The sequence below is a fragment of the Protopterus annectens genome, chromosome 8.part0 (assembly GCF_019279795.1).
Source record: "Protopterus annectens isolate FY-2018-M chromosome 8.part0, PAN1.0, whole genome shotgun sequence".
Lineage (NCBI taxonomy): Eukaryota > Metazoa > Chordata > Ceratodontiformes > Protopteridae > Protopterus > Protopterus annectens.
In genome coordinates, this window is record NC_056741.1 from 1,157,552,029 (window position 1) to 1,157,570,899 (window position 18,871).

The 18,871-nt window shown below is 36.3% G+C and overlaps 1 protein-coding gene across 2 annotated transcripts in view; it reads right to left on the reverse strand.

Moving 5' to 3' along the window:
• The window catches only part of MSS51 (MSS51 mitochondrial translational activator), a 674,809-nt gene that overhangs the window by 621,700 nt on the left and 34,238 nt on the right, over window positions 1–18,871 (reverse strand). Inside the window, exon 1 of one of the 2 annotated variants that reach the window (XM_044080663.1) lies at window positions 10,601–10,811. The exons of the other annotated variant lie outside the window; for it this stretch is intronic. The gene's annotated coding sequence lies outside the window, so the exon portion shown is untranslated. Of the gene's footprint in view, window positions 1–10,600; window positions 10,812–18,871 lie in introns of those variants that run through there. 2 annotated transcript variants of the gene reach the window in all.

Sequence of the window (18,871 nt, forward strand, 5' to 3'; positions counted from 1 at the left end):
CATAAAATCATTATACGTTCCCCATTTATAGGTAAGGGTATGGCATACAGGTCCAAGGAAGTTATAGTACAGCTCTACTTGGCCCTTATCAGACCAATCATTGAATACAATACCTTCACTGGCATGGATCTCACCAGGCACTTGCAACATTTGGAATGCCTACAAATGTTTCTCCCCAGGAGAATTCACAGCATGAATACCCTGTCCTACACTGATTGCCTATAGGCTTTGTCACTGTATTCAGTCTTCTAAAGGCTGCTGAGAGGTGATCTTTGCCTGGTTCACAGGGCTTCCTCAGACCCAACCCTCATGCATCTGTTGCACATGCACAAAAGAGACAGCACCAGAAACACTAGATCCGGGGATCTGAGCTTTGCTTGTGACGTAAAAAATGTGCTGGGGAGACAGATATGTGTCCCAGTGAATCTCCTCACTATGGAATAGGCTCCCCATCCAAGTAAAACAGAGTTCATCTCTGATGCTATTCAAACAAAACAAGACAATTGGATGGGAAATCATAACTTTACCCCTGGTCAGAGCCCATGTCTCTTATGGACAGAGGCTGTCAATAAGAAAAGTATTATACTAACACCCTGCCTAAAAATCCTTAGTTTTTTTCCTACTAACATGTCCTCCCCATATAGACACCTATGATAATTGGGACCCAAATATCTTAGGTCCGCAGCTAGGCTTGTAAGGACCCTAGTTGTCATTAACCTAGTAACAAGTTGTGTTTACTGAACATGCTTCTAAAACACCTATTTTGACACCAAATTATTTAAACAAATTTCCCACAAGAGTTTCTGCCTGACCCTACTAATTCCCCTCCTCACTGTATTTAACTGACCCTCTAATTCTACCATTTGCTTTCAATCGCCAATTCATGGAATGCTGACAAAAAAATCACCAAATACAAATGCTCTAAACACCATAATAATGTTGTTGTGTCTTTCGGCTTTTCCCAGTTAGGGGTCGCCACAGCGGAACTCCAGTCCGCTAATGATTGGCAGTAAATTTTTACGTGCTGAGTTGTCGGCCCTGACACACAACCTTCAACGAAGGTACATCCATTCACGCATGTCTCCACACAGAAGACGCTCTAGCTGAGAATTGAACAGGACAACATCTTACTGTGAGGCGACAACACTGCTGCAGCACCACCACCGCAGCTCTAAACACCATAAGAATAAAAACTCTAAATTTAAGTATTTTTTGCAGGAGGCAAGCTCTGCTGCACCCCTTGAAATAATTTCTTACCAACTGTGTGGGCATGCAAAAACAAGGAAGGGAAAAATCCTTAAAACACGAAGTTGAGTAAGTAAAGTTACCATAACGGTAGATATTCAAATGATCACTGCTGGAGTAACTTTAGCTACATTGGTTATATCTTGCTATGGAAATAACAGCTGGCCAGCTTCCAAAGCTTAAGTGCACCTTCAGTGTACCCAAACTGTTACCAACTTGAACACAGCTGAAGAAAAAGAGAAGTTTGTGACTAACTCTCTGACTTACTTGATAGTATTCATTTTCATAGCTAAGCAAAATGCTACTGAGCTGAGATCCTCATCCATTGAGATACTATGTAGATGTATTTGCCTTCCATAGAATTGTCATGTGACACTGACAATAAATAAATCATGCAATCACAATCCATTGCCAGTACTACAAAACAAAGAGTCAAAATTCTAAATTATATAATAACTCTCCTCTTAACAATAAAAAAAAGAAATTTGCTGAAAGATGTTATGTTGTCTATAAATACAACATGAACAAACAAGCTTGTCTTGCTGCAGGTAGACGCTGGGGTTCTAAAATAGCAAAATAGTAAAACAGGAACACAATGAACCCACAGCGTTAGCAGTTGCTATAAATCACAGTCATATAATCCAAATAGACGATGAAAGGTAAACAAACTCTGTTTATTCACATGTAGATTCGAGATAGCTTTCACATTGATGCTTCATCAGATCTCAGGCAAAATCATTAAATGCTCTGAGAATTAATTAACAATATAAAATCAATTAGTATTTAAAGAGACAACACTCTTATGTCAAATAATACATTCTATGAATGCACTTTAGAACCAACAATTCTATAAAAAATAAATCTATAAAAAACTAATAAAAGTATATATAATAAAAACAATTCATGAAAGCATGCCAAATACATACCATATATATCTATATTGGTATATATACCAGTGTTACAATGAATGCATCAGATATAAAATATGTTTCATTTCTATCTAACATAAGATTGTAGTATGAATGTATATAATATGTATGTTGGACTGTCTACTTATATAAATAAATTAAATATTTTATAAATAAATTAAATATTTTATATATTTTATAATATAGGTGTCAAATAATATTATTTATTTTCATATCAACATTTCTCCTTTGCCTTAACTTGGGTCTCATTCAAACCAGAGCCTTGATCTGCTCTCAATTTTATTATCCATTTCTCTCTACTTTCCGTATAAGTTCTAATATCACCCCCTCTAGGATTGGGAATTATCACCTCCAATACTTTGAAGGAGAATTTATGTTGTATATTTGTCATAGTGACATGCTTCGCCAAGGCGTTCTGAGTAGTACCCTTCTTCATGTGATAAACATGTTAGTAGACAGTCCAACATACATATTATATACATTCATACTACAATCTTATGTTAGATAGAAATGAAACATATTTTATATCTGATGCATTCATTGTAACACTGGTATATATACCAATATAGATATATATGGTATGTATTTGGCATGCTTTCATGAATTGTTTTTAGTTTTTTATAGATTTATTTTTTATAGAATTGTTGGTTTTAACCATAGTTCTAAAGTGCATTCATAGAATGTATTATTTGACATAAGAGTGTTGTCTCTTTAAATACTAATTGATTTTATATTGTTAATTAAAATGATGGGTTCGTTATTGAATAAACAGAGTTATTTGGATTATATGACTGTGATTTATAGCAACTGCTAACGCTGTGGGTTCATTGTGTTCCTGTTTTACTATTTTGCTATTTTAGAACCCCAGCGTCTACCTGCAGCAAGACAAGCTTGTTTGTTCATTTACTATATTTTTTAGTTCTTGGTTGCAGGAGCAAGTTGCCTTTACGCTATTTGACACACTATGGCTGATATTGAATTAGATTACGTTCCCAGAGAAGAAATTCTGGATAGTGCTGTTGAACGGAGATTTCAGCAGCACCTAAAAGGTTCCGGAAATGCGGCTTGGTTTTTGGAAACGGAAAAAACTACTACCGATGCCTTAGGGCAGAATCTTGATATGAACAAGTTATATTCATCAATAGAGAGTATGGAGAAGGATTTTATGAAGCTGAAGAGGCTTCAAACTCAGCGACTACATTTCCAGTTGTGTCTTGAGCGGAACATCATACCGAGAGGCCTTCGGGTCTTCACTATGCCCAGCCAGGGCAGGGACTATCCTGAGCTACTTGCTCAATGGCAACGCCTAAACATCGAGGTGAGTCGGAGTTATTTGAAATTACTCATTGATTTCTTTAAGCCTGAAGAGGCGAAACTATCTAAGGAGCTTAGCGATAAACAGCGAACAGTATTTAATGAATTTGCCATTGAAATAGTATCACCATTGTTTGAGAATATGCTGGACAGTATCTCTGCATTTGAAAGAAAACTTTTCCAACAAAAAAGACATAAAGTGGTAAGAGATACAAACGACTTTAAAAACGGACATATTTTTGTTTGGCCCAGGTTTAATTCCAATGATTTGAACAGGACTACTAATGGGAATTCTGCAACTATGACACAACATAATGTCAGTGTTGGGACAGCTTCTGTTAATATAAATTCACCAGTAACACGAAATGTTACAAATGATGCATTACCTAAAGTAGATATGAATGTATGTCTGACTGGTAATCCTGATACAGATATATCTGCCAATACTGATAGACACAGGGATGTGTTAGCAACTGAATATGAGAATGATTCAACTGATGTAATACATATAGTGCATACTGCCACTGCAGAAAGTATTAATTTATACCCTGATGTTAGCATTATTAATACTACTGTGCATCAACAACAGGAGAAATCTAAACCTTTGCTCATAGATAATGAGCAGGTTGTAAGACCTAAAACTTCTAATTTGCAGTTAGCTCCCATTTTAACTTCAGATGGACTTCCAAAGCTGTCTTTTCCCCTGCCTGTGAGAGCAGAGAAGAAGTATGAGCAGGGGCAGACAGAAGAGGAAGCTATCAGAGGAATATGCACCTCAGAAAACACTGAGAAAGATGTGGACAAACAAACGTTAGTCCACAACATTTCTCATTTTGCATTGAATGTGGATGAGCAACGATTACTTGACAAAGGGTTGAATTTTATTCCCAAATGTCAGAGTCAATTGACGGATACTGTTTTGGACTTAAAGTTATTTTGCAGGAACGTTATGTTAAAGTTTATATTCAAAGATAATATTAATAATGAAAGTGAATTTAAATTCAAAACAATTAATCACCCGCTAGTTGAAGCCTACATGAGACTAACTGAAGAGGAACTTCACAATTACTATGAGAATAGAACCATTAGTAAGCGTCCTTTCATAAGAGATAATCTCACCTATAGGGAAAGAGCAAGTCTTAAGAAATTGCAGAATAACCTAGATATTACCATCAGACCCTGCGATAGTATGGGAAAGTAGTTGTCATGGACACCTTAGACTATACTACACGAATGGAATTTATGTTGAGTGATGACTTCTATGTAAAGGTTACACCACAATATGTTGAAGGAGTTATCAGATGTGTACATGATACCATAAATGATATATTTCAAGGAAAGTTAATAGACCAGGATTTATTTGAGTACCTTACCATCTGTCATCCTATGATACCCACCATTCACGGTCTCCCGAAGATACATAAAGACCCTATTAATCCACCTATGAGACCGATAGTGTCAGGTCGAGATTGGGTGACCGAACATTTATCTGTATATGTAGAAAAGCATCTTAGACCAGTGTTGAATTCCAATAGAGTTGTTCTAAGAGATTCGAAACAATTCTTACTTGATTTATATGACTGTACAAAGGATATGAGCATCACATTTGATTTTTTGTTTGTCACCTTTGATGTTCAATCCTTGTTTACGGTCATACCCAATAGTGTAGGATTATTGTATGTAACCGATTACCTAAGGACGCATAGTGGCTATACTTGTGTGGAGACTGATTTAATAACATGCTTTTTAGAATTAGTTTTGGAGAATAACTTATTTACATTCAATGAAGGTGTATACAAACAAAAAGATGGCGTAGCTATGGGCACTCCTTGTGCCAATAGCTACGCCAACATGTATTTGGCCTATTGGGAAGAACAAGTTTTATTTGAAGAAGATTTATTCAAACAGCATGTTGTGTTTTATCGTCGCTTTGTTGATGATTTATTTGTCCTGTGGAAAGGCACATCTGAACAACTAAAGGCATTCTTTAATATCATGAATAATTTGACCACCTGCCTCAAATTCACTATGGAATACTCACAGTATAAAATAAACTTTCTAGATATGTATATTGAGAGGATTGATGGTAATAACATTAATACAGGTGTGTTTAGGAAGAATTGTTACAGCAACAATTTACTTACGAGAACAAGCATGCATCCTCCACATGTTTTTAAAAATATAATCAGAGGACAAGCAATTAGGGCATCAAGACTTAATCCTTCAGACTCTGGTTTTGAGACAGAGCTTAATAACTTGAGAGATAGATTGTGTTCCAGAGGTTATAGTATAGATGAAGTTAACACACAATTTAATGATATGCCAGAACTGAGATCTACTATAGGGGTGCCTTACTTTGGACCAGTTGAGTCAACTTGTCTCCCTATAGCTAATACTAATGCTAGTCGAAGTTTAAAATTTATGACGCATTATTCATCTGATTATAGTGAATTGAGAGAGGTATTAAGTAAGCATTGGGGGGTATTATGTACAAATGATGATGTTAGAAACATTGTAGGGGACAAACCAAGTTTCCTATACAAGAATAAGAACAACTTGAAGAGGAGACTATGCTCTATGCCCCACAGAGATAGAGATAAGATAGAAGGCTATACCCGACCATGTGGACGGTGTAATTTCCGTTGCTATATAGATGGTACACCAGGGTTTTATCATCCTGACAATGGGAAATACTATCATACATTTGTAACAGCAGACTGTATGACATCACATGTCATTTATTTAGCCAGGTGCCAATTATGTCCTTCCTTCTATGTTGGTAAAACCAACCGCCCCCTAAGAGATCGGATGAGGGAACATGTTTATCACATGAAGAAGGGTACTACTCAGAACGCATGTCACTATGACAAATATACAACATAAATTCTCCTTCAAAGTATTGGAGGTGATAATTCCCAATCCTAGAGGGGGTGATATTAGAACTTATACGGAAAGTAGAGAGACAGAATGGATAATAAAATTGAGAGCAGATCAAGGCTCTGGTTTGAATGAGAGAGCCTCGATTAGACCCAAGTTAAGGCAAAGGAGAAATGTTAAGTGATATGAAAAATAAATAAGTATACATATCCCCCATGTTGCTTTTTATATACACACTTTTTAACACCTATATTATAATAATATTCAATGTTGCCTTTGACACCTATATTATAAAATATATAAAATATTTAATTTATTTATAAAATATTTAATTTATTTATATAAGTAGACAGTCCAACATACATATTATATACATTCATACTACAATCTTATGTTAGATAGAAATGAAACATATTTTATATCTGATGCATTCATTGTAACACTGGTATATATACCAATATAGATATATATGGTATGTATTTGGCATGCTTTCATGAATTGTTTTTATTATATATACTTTTATTAGTTTTTTATAGATTTATTTTTTATAGAATTGTTGGTTTTAACCATAGTTCTAAAGTGCATTCATAGAATGTATTATTTGACATAAGAGTGTTGTCTCTTTAAATACTAATTGATTTTATATTGTTAATTAATTCTCAGAGCATTTAATGATGGAAATTTTTTGTTAGTTTGCCTGAGATCTGATGAAGCATCAATGTGAAAGCGCTTATCTCGAATCTACATGTTCGTTATTGAATAAACAGAGTTCGTTTACCTTTCATCGTCTATTTGGATTATATGACTGTGATTTATAGCAACTGCTAACGCTGTGGGTTCATTGTGTTCCTGTTTTACTATAAATACAACATGGTGCGAATCAGCAGTTTGGCACATAATTCAACGGTAAGTGTACCATTAATTGCAAAATGTATCACTCACCTGTTGTGCATACAACTCACCTACAGCAACTTACAGAAATACATAAACCTCATGCCAAACATTTCACCTGCATGTACCCCTTATTCATACAAAACAGGTGGCTGTGAAATAATTATAATTTAAAAGTAAAAGCTAGTATTAACAAACTACAGAAACATAAAAGCACGGTGGCAAGTAAGGTCTGCTGTGCTGAATAGATAATAGGCTACTGAAGTGTGACTCAGCAAATCAAGTTGTTCTAAAAACTATTGTAATGTATTCTAAAGTAAGGAAAGACCAGTGTACCCTGTGTAAGGGACTGAGGGACTATAATTTCTCCCTGTCTACCAAATAAACACCAGTATTACACTTAGCCCTGGAATAAAGGAAATTCTTTCATCAAATGTCAACAAAATAGCATTTAGTAACTTATCTTTTGGTAGAAGGCAACACTGCCCACATCAGCCAGAATACTTTGATCGTGGTTCCACCGTTTCTTAACTATGACAACTATTTTGCATAATTTTCCAACATTATCATTTTTGACTCCATTTTATGGCAATCGTTATAGATATAATCCATTCTTTCTGTGAATAATTTTCTCGGGTTCATATTCATTTTGTATCTTGCACCTCTCACTTACTCTCAATGAAGAAATAAAGCATGTCTCTTTGATACTGCACCAATAAAAGAGAGGATGTCCCTGCCATACTTTCATGCTTTCCATTTGTTTTCCATTTCCTCCTGAGCATCTATACACAGTTCTGTGCATACCTCTCAAATGTACAGATTTTCGCAGAATGTCCAGATTTTTGTCTCATATTTTGGGTCTGTCTTTTATAAAATGGTGGTTTTCTGGCAAATTAGTGGCAAATCATTAAAGACTGATGTAAGAAAATAATGACAGATATTTGAGTTTCAGACTTCATACCTTCAGAAAAGTTAGGTTAATGCAAAATATATTATTCTATCAATTTTCTAAGTTTTGTAAGAGCAATATTTAAAAATTGTCCCTATTTTTGGACCTTTGTCCAGATTTCTTGGTCTAAGAATTTGAGACGTACACCTGTGCAATGTTTTGGACAGAGGCTTATGAACACGTCAGGTGTATAATAACTGCTGTTAAGAATTTGAGAGGTATACCTGTGCAATGTTTTGGACAGAAGCTTATGAACACGTCAGGTGTATAATAACTGCTGTTAAGAATTTGAGAGGTATACCTGTGCAATGTTTTGGACAGAAGCATATGAACACATCAGGTGTATAATAACTGTTGTTAATGGCTGCAGTAGCTATTAACAGGACTACTGTTCTCATAATTGGTTGGATGGAGATTACTATAATCAGAGTACTAAACTGAAGAGAGCTAAGGAGATCAGTTATAGTGCTGAGTAATGATGCAGGACTGCCATTAGCTGAAATGTTAGGAAATATGCAAGTCCTCATGCAGACGTGTTAAAGATAAACTTGCACAAACTTTCAATAAGCCGTTTATCTTCACTTGCTGGGAGTTATAACCTTTACAGAAATACTGTGCATGAGTTAGTACCGTCTTTTCACTCCCATAGCTATAGTGCAAATTTTGAGTCAAACAATCACACAGCATTGGTTGGTTTAAATTGATAGATGGATGGAGTTTAGTGATCTGATGAACTGAAACAGCTGACAGAGAGAAATACAAAATACTGTGGGAAAAGAACTGAAGAGCTGAGCTATTCATTTTATTTTTTCTTTTGATAATCTTGTAGGCGAACTGACCTACTGAATCATTTGCAATAACAGCTTAAACAAAAACATTAACGCAGAAGAAAATTTACTCGCATCAAGACATTGTGTTAGCTATCACATAAGCAGTTTTCTAATTCTAACAATGCAGTTTTATAGAAATAAGAAAGCAGGGTCATAAAGTATAAGAAGCAGTGAAATGGACAGCTGCCTTTCAATATGAAGTCAATTTTAGTACCATAGAATATGGTTCATCATGTAACAGTGCTGCAGTTTTGCATGATAAAACACTGGTACTTGTAATTAAGTGGTGTGGTCAGAATTACAGAGTAACTTTACTCCAAACAATTTTTCATAATTATGCTCACAGGGTCTCATACTATCAAGTATAATGCAGACATTCACAGCTGTATTTATTAACCCTGGCCTTGATTTAGGGTCTCTATACTCTTGTGTGTCTTGCTTGCTTTGCTTATAATCACAACCCTGGCTCTGAGCAGAATTCATTTGTGACAAAAAAAAAAAACATTTGGTCGAATATGCATTTCTAATCCTTAATTATGTGTGTACGAAGCAAAGTTTAAGGTGAGGTGTTTCTATAAAGAGCACTTAACTTTATCCTGTCAGACATGTAAAAGGATACAGTTTAAACTTCTGTTGAGAAAACACAGCTGCTATTGACTATCTCAAGGGGGTAGCAGCTGCTACTATGCTGCAAGGATATATTATGTGCAAAAATAGCTGCACCGAAATGGCACTTATTTGGGACTTTAAACTGTAAATAAGAACATTAGCAGCAGATTAAAATACAGTTCCCACAGAAAACTTCAATAAGCTCTTTAAAACATTGATACATTAATGTCAGTGGTAATATATAATATATATATATATATATATATATATATATATATATATATATATATTTATTTATTTATTTTTCAAGCATGATGCATTATATAAAAATATTTTCTTACTAATAAATAAAGTTTTCTAATTAAAACAAACTGGCATTCTGCAGATTCTACTACTTGATGCAGTGGAGGCAATAAATGTTAAAAAAGCAACAGCTGTGGAACTAATGAAATTCTGTTACATTCATGTGGAAAGAATTATTTTTGCCCACTTCACTACAAAATGAAATGCTGAAGCAAATGCAAAATAAGGGAGCAAATAAGAGATAACAAAGTATACTCAGTGGTTTTCACTGCATCGTGTATGATTCCTGTAAAACATATTTGTTGCTTAGAAAATAACAGCAAGTGAGGAAAGCAAGATTATGAGTCAAAACACATTTCTTAATCTATTTAACAGTGTACAGAACATTCGGAGGTGGCCATGCCAAGAAAAAGCAGGCATAGTACGAACGACTGCTCTGTCTAGCTTTACTAATCCAGGCTTTAATATCTGTTAAATAAAACAGACACTGGGATACCTCTCAACTGATGGCGTATTTCGTACTGCACGTGCTCCCATTTCCTAATACTAAACATTTTTGGATGAAGTATAGGATTTGCTCACTGGAGTGCGGCTTGGCACATGCTAACATGACTGTAATGAAACTTGAAAATAATGAAATCAAGCTTACTTACCAAATGAATTCTTCTGTTGCCTGTCACAAGTAGTAGAACCCCTCTTAAACAATTAATAAAGCAAGTGAAAAACAACAGTGCTGTTCCATTTAATCTTATTTGCCTTAAAGTCCCAGAGCCAATAGAATAGAAATTTTACTTCACCATAGGCAGTACTGATTCTTCAAGAAAGCATGAATGTCCACTGAGAAGACTTCCAACAGCTGGCTTCTGAAATGCATGCCTTCTCCTTTTTCAGAGCTGAGCAGTGTCCCTTGCTATTTATTTTCTTCTGTCATCCATCAGCCACCTGAAACATTTTTCCTCTTTCTTGATGCAACAGCTCCTTACTGTTACATTAATTTTCAAAATCAAAAAAACAAGGGTCATAAACACTTGGCAGAATGTGCACCTGTAGGAACTTAATGCACACCTTCGTTAGCTGTTAGTAACTGTAGCCCAGTGTCACAATCATTTTAGGTGCATATAACTGTGTATGGTTTGAAAAAGGCATCATTGTTTACAGCTGCATTTGACACTGTGTGGTTTCAAAATGCATTATTCTTTATAGCTGTATATGGATTCAGACATCTTCTAGTGAGCTGCAATGACTACACTAACATTCTGGCACTATCTTTAATGTGTACATCTATCTTGTCAGCACCTGGGGATGGAGCAGTAATAACTAGATAACCCACCAGCCTCCATCAGACAGCTCAGAATGTATATAATTCATAATGTTCCATACATTGTCCAACCCACTTATACAGGAAAATGCTTTGTTGCACGCTGCTGCTATCCCTTTCCCAAATCCGCCATCTTCTGAATTTAGGGAGAGACTTCTAGTGTATAAAGCAGATGCCCTGCATTCATTTATTCATTCATTCATGAATTCTTTTGATGAATGGCTGCATGCCGTGAGCTACAGGGACCATCTACAGTTATGATGCTATCAACAAGGCAAACACTGAGGTATAGCTGCAAAGACAGCAGCAGAACAAGCATATCCATAGACAACATATCATCCTTTGACAAGGCAATAAAAAATGTCAGCTGAGATACCTATAATACATAATGGGATAAAAACTGATAACAGTGACTTGGATACATCATATGTTGTCACATGATTCAGTTAAGTCATTTACAGTATGTTCACATGACCTAGATACTTGCGATACTCACAGTGAAACCTAGCAGCCACAAAAGTTGTAATTACTGCTGCTGCCAAACCTTGAGGATACCTGCTCAGTATTGCACAGCATACACTGAAGGCTGTTAGAATGATTAAGCTAGTGTGCTGAAACATTATTTTTCCTGGGACAATTTCCGTATCCCACATGATACCTCGATAAAGTGAGGGTTGGTAATGTCTGTTTACACATATTTCTGTGTTTTGCCAGAGAAGGTTTGGTTGGACACTGTATGCAGAAGCTATGGGGCATTTGCTTTTCCATTTTCACCTTGTTTGCGAAGGACAGTGTAGCCCTCACCAGCTTGTGTTCTTTTCTGAAGCATTAAGAGAAAAGGGGAAGAATGTTGTCGTTTAACAGAGTGTAGATTTCCACTCTCCAAAACCCAGCATTACAGAAAAGCATACAACTATTGTCAATAAGAATAAATGAAGGATAATCTTATTATCAAATTGGCAGTGGTAGCGGCTTCTCTGGTGGAATATGCTTTAACCTGTCAAATCAAGGTCTTGCCATATTTCCCTAGGATAAGGTGATTAAACATAATAAACCATTTGGACAGAGATTGCCTAGATACAAATTGGCCCTATTTGCCTGGTTTTAAGGACATCCTTATGTGGTTGTTTTACAAGAAATCTTTGGCTCTGTTAGTATAACACCATAGTCACTCTTGCAGATTTGTGGTTTATAAAAGCCTTCCTCACTTGTTTTCAGACCAGAGGTATAAAAGTAATAACTGAATAGTTTTAATAAAGATTATTTATTTATTTATTTGACATTTGTTTACCAGGGTTGTGAAGGCTGCCAGTCATGCTAGATATGATTTTGTACATAATTCTGTCATTTGTAAATATTAACATAAGCCACATGCTTGTTCTCTTTGTTAAATGTTGAACTTCAAAAATGTAACCAGATTGCACTCTGCTGGAGGAAAGCTGATAAGTCAAACATTGTATAATTGTTTGATCTCAAAACTTGGAGCCGGGATGTCTGGATGAAGGAATTCTTGCTATTGTTTTGAGACCAGAGTTAGTTGCCAGAATTTGCACATATAATGTCTTTTATTGCTGTAGCTTCCTGACCAGGTGCAAGATCAAAAGGGCTGCTAAACTTTGAATTTCTGTTAGCCTGGGAACCAGAGAAAAAAATTATGTCATCTGAAATGAGTCAGTAGTACTGTGCTATCAATTTAAGGACAGAGAGACTCAGAGCATTTTGCATTTGTCTTCAGAACATCCAACATCACCAGCACTGTCTTGGTCTATATGTAAATTTATTTTAGAACTATGTTTGCTCTTAGATATAGCTAGAGAATAGGAAGATTAGACTAGTTGCTTTCTGTATTGATGTCAGAACTATTCAACTGTATTATTTTAAGCATTTTACTATGATTTCTGAACTCATGACTAGCATTGTGTAGTAATAAGTATTGTTTTGCGTTTTTATTATTTATTATTAAATATTTTTGAACCTTTCAATTGTGGCTGATTTATGTGGAGATAATTTAAACTCTAGAGTACATTGCATGTATATAGTGATACTGTTCAAGTCACTCCAAATAAGCCTTGCTGTTCATCACACTTACCATTTGGATAATAATACTGCATAGTAATAATTGTACACCCTTTGATAAGGGCCTTATTAGAAGCTGATATTAGTGGTTGGTGGCGGTGATTACTACCTTATAGCCTGGCAGGAAGGGGCACAGCTGGAGAACCTGTGCCAGCCTTCACCAGGAGTGTGTGTGTGTTTGTATATAACTCATATCTTAAAGTGTGTGTGTGTCAGCTACTTGGGCAGAGACATGAAGCACTGGTTGGACAGAGAGGGTGCTGTGGGTTAGATTGACCACAAGGCTGAGATCTGGACCCTATAGCTGTGCCAGTGTGAAGTCTTATTGGGGATTTGGAGAGATAGGGATAAACCAGTCCCAGACTGTAATCTCTGTGTACTCTTAAGGGAAATTGTACTTTACTGTGTGTGTATTTATTATCCTTACCAAGAACAAACCACTGATGCCAACGTGGAGCATGAAACAAATTTAATATCCAAGAAAAATGCAAAGCTTTCAGGTACAAAGTACCCTTCTTCAGTGCTGATGAAACACAATTCTACTGACACATCTTTAAATCATAAAAGTTAATTACACAGCCAATAAAAACAGAGTAAAAATTTTCAAACATTACAAAAATATAGTGTATCTTTCATAACAAAGACATAAAGGATATCCTATATAAATATACGGGTCTACTTTCATAGACCGAACGTACGAATCACCGACACACATTTTCCCCACCCCAAACAACCGACAACACACCACACCGACAACTCAACATACCGAACACCAAAACACCGACACAAAAAACGCCAAATACACATTGCACACAACAACATATCCACTAACCTTAACCTAAACCCTAACCCTAACGTCCGACACTACCGCACACTTACCCAACCCGCACCCTAACCCTAACTCACTTAACACACCCCTAAACCCCAACACCGTCACTATCGCACACTCACCCTACCTGCACCCTAACCCTAACTCACTTAACACACCCTAAAACATTCAGCCCATCACTATCGCACACTCACTCCACCCGCATTCTAACCCTAACACACTTAACACTACCCTACACAGCTCTACGTCACTTCCACACACTTACCTCACCGGAACCCTTAGTCCGACACCACCGCACACTCACATTTTCCACACACTATCCTAAAATCCCTCAGTATCGTACACTTACCTGTCCGCTCCCCAATACTACATCTGTCACTTTCGCACACTTACCGTATCGCGCTCACACGCTGCCGTTGTCGGTCTCTCAGCCGTCGGGATATCGCGTTTTCGGTAACCTACCTGTTCGGTCGTTCCGTCTCGGTCTTCCGGGTGTCGGTAAAGCGGCGCTTCAGTCTATGAAAGTAGACCCAAATATACTTATAAATATATGAAAAACACTTATTACATAATTCATAAGATGTACTTCATAAAATAGCTCGTCTTAAGCACAGGTTTAATGGAAACAGCTTGGTTTATAGCAGGTATGTAATCTGCTCGTAAGCGTAAAATCCAACTAAGTTCCTTATTCTCCAGCCTAAGGTTTATATCACCTCTTCTCATTGGTTTCACTAATGACTCAATAACCCTAAATTTAAAATTATGTGTAACATTTTCTGCTACATATTTTGCAAGGGAATTACTCATAATTTCTCGGCTGATGTCAGAACTATGCTCTATGATCCTGTCTTTTAAGCATCGTTATGATTTACCGACATAGAAACTTGCACATTTTGTGCAGGTTGCAAGATAGACAATATTGCAGCTATTACAGGTAGCATAACATCTAAAGGTAAAGGTAGTGCCAGTTAAAGAATGTATAAATATATTATTTTTTCTATAAAAGAACAACAACAATTGAACCGCACAAAGGTTCCTTGTTTCATTATTTTATTCCTATCAGTATTATTTTTCATATCCTTGTAACATAACCTATTTCTTAAGTTAATACAGTTTCGATAAGTAAATAGTGGTCTTTCATTAATAATTTTGTTAAGATCAGGCAATGTTCTTAAAACTGTCCAGTTATCAGACACCACTTTTCTAATACCAGGGGTACATCTACTATAGTAACATAACAAACCTTGTCCCGTTGATTCATATTTTTTACCCTAGTAGATTCATAAGGCATATCATTAAAAAAGGGTCTGTCCTATGAGTCCCTATTACTAAGCACATCATTTTAGTTCCAATAAGTATTTCCTCTTCATAACCTCTCTCAATGAATGCTTGTATAGTTTCATTCAGCTGTCTCCTACAGTCTATAACATTGGTATTAAGTCTGCTAACACGCATAGCTTGAGCCCTAACTATTCTTTTACAGATATGTGGAGGATGCATAGTTTTCCTATGCAGATACTTATTCCTCTGTACATTTTTCTTAAAAACCAAAGTGCGTAAACTTTGTTCTTCCTGTTTAATAAGAACATCCAAAAATTCTAATTTTACTGAGGAACAACGCATGGTAAATTTTAAAAATGTTGTGGTACTATTTAGATGTTCAATAAATGTAGTCATTTAATTTTCATTACAATTCCATATAAAAAAGACATCATCCACAAACCTTTTAAAAAATAGTATCTTTTTAGCATAATTATCACAACAAGAATATATATTCTCAATCTCCCAGTCATTCAAGACAAGGGTTGCATAAGTGTTCACAACAGGAGTACTGCTATTAAGAATCGCTTGTTAGAATATTTTAAGCTACCACCTGAAACTTATAGGAAAAAGTTTTGTGAGCACAGACACAAGGCAGATGAAAGTGTGTGTGAATATGTTGCTGAGCTGAGCACTTATTTTCATAGGCAGGTGAGTGGATGTCAGGTCACCACTTTTGAATGGCTGCCAGACCTTTTGGTGAGGGAACAAGCCCTTAGCACTTTGTGTCAGGACATGAAGATCTGGTTAGCTGACAGACAATGTGCTACTTAAGATGAGTTGGGGAAGAAGGGAGACCTATACCTAACAAGCAGGGCATCCCTGCACAGAAGAGGGACCCCCAAACACTGCTCATGGGTGTAAAGGAAGTGTGTGTGTGTGTGTGTGTGTGTGTGTGTGTGTGTGTGTGTGTGTGTGTGTGTGTGTGTGTGTGTGTATATCAGCTACTTGGGCAGGGACATGAAGCACTGGTTGAACAGAAAGGGTGCTGGGAGTTAGCTTGACCACTAGGCTGAGATCTGGACCCTATAGCTGTGCCAGTGGGGAATCTTATTGGGGATCTGGAGAGAAAGAGAGAAACCAGCCTCAGACTGACTGTGATCTCTGTGTGCTCTTAAGGGAAATTGTACTTTACTGTGTGTGTATTTATTATCCTTTCCAATATGGACACCCATCACTGGAGTTAGTGGTGAGGATTGAGGCTCCTTGATTGCTGGGTCAGTGCATGGGTGCCACAGGTGATCTGACTGGGTCTACAGAAACTATTTTCACCAGAGGCCTGGGGAGAAAAGCACCACATACAGTGCAATACAAATACGTTACAGTATACAAAAATAAGTTAGTAGAGCATAAACTAGGTTACAAGATATGCTACCCATCTGAACAATTCTATAGCTATATCATTATAGACAATTTTAGTCATTCTTACAACAAATACATAGCCTAGGAGTAGATAAAGTGTACAAAAATAGTATGTAGGTAGTACAATGTATGACATCGGTTGTTATAGTACTTGAAAACATACCTCTCAACCTCTTAGAGCAAAAAAATCTGGGCAAAGCCATAAATTAAAGTGGGACAAAGCCAAAAAATAGGGAAAAATTTTAAATATTGCTCTTAGAAACTTAGAAAGTTGATAGAATAACAGGTTTTGCATTAGCATTAATTTTTTGAAGGGTATGAAGTCTGAAACTGAAATGACTGTCATGATTTCCTAACTTCAATTTTTAATGAATTGCCACTAATTTGCCAGAAAAATGGATCAAAAATATGAAGCAAAAATCTGGACATTCTGCAAAACTCTGTGCAGTTGAGAGGTATGACCAATATGCTAACACATTGTGAACATCTGCCTTATTTGTTCATGCCCTTTTTTCTATTTAAAGAGGTCCTAGTCTGCTCCAATAATTTTTTGATTGACATATCCTTTTTATAAGCAATATGGGGTCTATTCCCTTATTTTATTATACATGTCTGGGTCAAAAGAAAATATAACCCAGTTCTTTTTGAGACATTTAAAAATGGCCTGACTATCTAAACTGTAGGTAGGAATAACTGACTTATATTCCTTTTTGTCTTGAAGTATATGGGTTTGGGTATTAATGACCACCTCCCCAACATTAACTTCATCTGCTTGTAATGAGGAACTGTGTCCACAAAGAATGGGCTTGTAATACCCAACTCACTCTTAATTATAACCTCCTACTTGATTGGATCTAAAAATGTGGTAGAATAACCCCTCCTTTTGAACATGTGCATAATGTTCTCACATTAATCTAGAAATATTTGGGCATCTGTGATCATCCTGGGCATCCTTACAAGTTGACATTTCACTACTGCCTTTTTCTGGTGCGTAGGATGCCAACTCGTAAAATGCAGGTATGTGTTCAAAAAAGTGGGCTTACGGTATATATAATTCCCACATCCAAGAAACAGATTTTTTCATTGTTGCATTACAATCAATTATCTTTATCATATGGGGAAGGGGTCAAGTGATAACTGTGAGTCTGTAAATAGCAAGCACCCTAGGGAGGAAGGCATACAAACAGAATGCAGAAGATAGAACAGCTGAAGGTCAAATGTAGGCTAGGATTTGTAGACATGGTTCACAACTATATAAGGCTAGTGCAGTCAAAACTATATACCAGAGCTCTCTGCAATTCATAAAAATAGACTACCTCTGTGGAATAGCTACAAAAAGTGCAAAGTATAAATGGAAATTATCTTCCCTGATTCACAAATATGTGAATTGCAGGGAAAAGTGTCTGCAGCAGGCACAGATTTGTGGGGCTAAAATTGCAGAACCTCACACTTATATATGTTTCCATGCACCCAACATCCATAGTAAGACTATGTGCTGCTCAGTGTAATATAACTGAGCAACAAGATCATCTTTACGATAAAGGGAACGGCACATAAGGTTACTTTTTATAAATGAATGCAATGGCACATCTCATAGCATAAGGTTACTTTTAATAAATGAATGCAATGGCACATCTCATAGATGCATTCGGTACACACAAGCAGCGTGATACAACCACACCTGATCCACCTGCAGTACAGTGATGCAATTGAACTCTCACCACCGAGATCTACTAGTACACCCATTCCCCTCATTACCAAAATATTCAAATAATCCTCAACTCGATAGTTAATGCAAAGCAGGTTTATTTATTTTCTTTGTTAACTGGCATAAAGCAATGTTCTCCATTGACCTTTTTCATGTTCAGCTCAGGACTATAAACAGACAGAGTAACCATTCATATTAATTTAACAAAAAGCACATGACACATCAACAATCTTCAAGTTGCACCCTTACATTTCAGTTTAACAATAAGCAAGTTATTTAGCAGCCTATACATGGTAACCTGGTTTTAATAC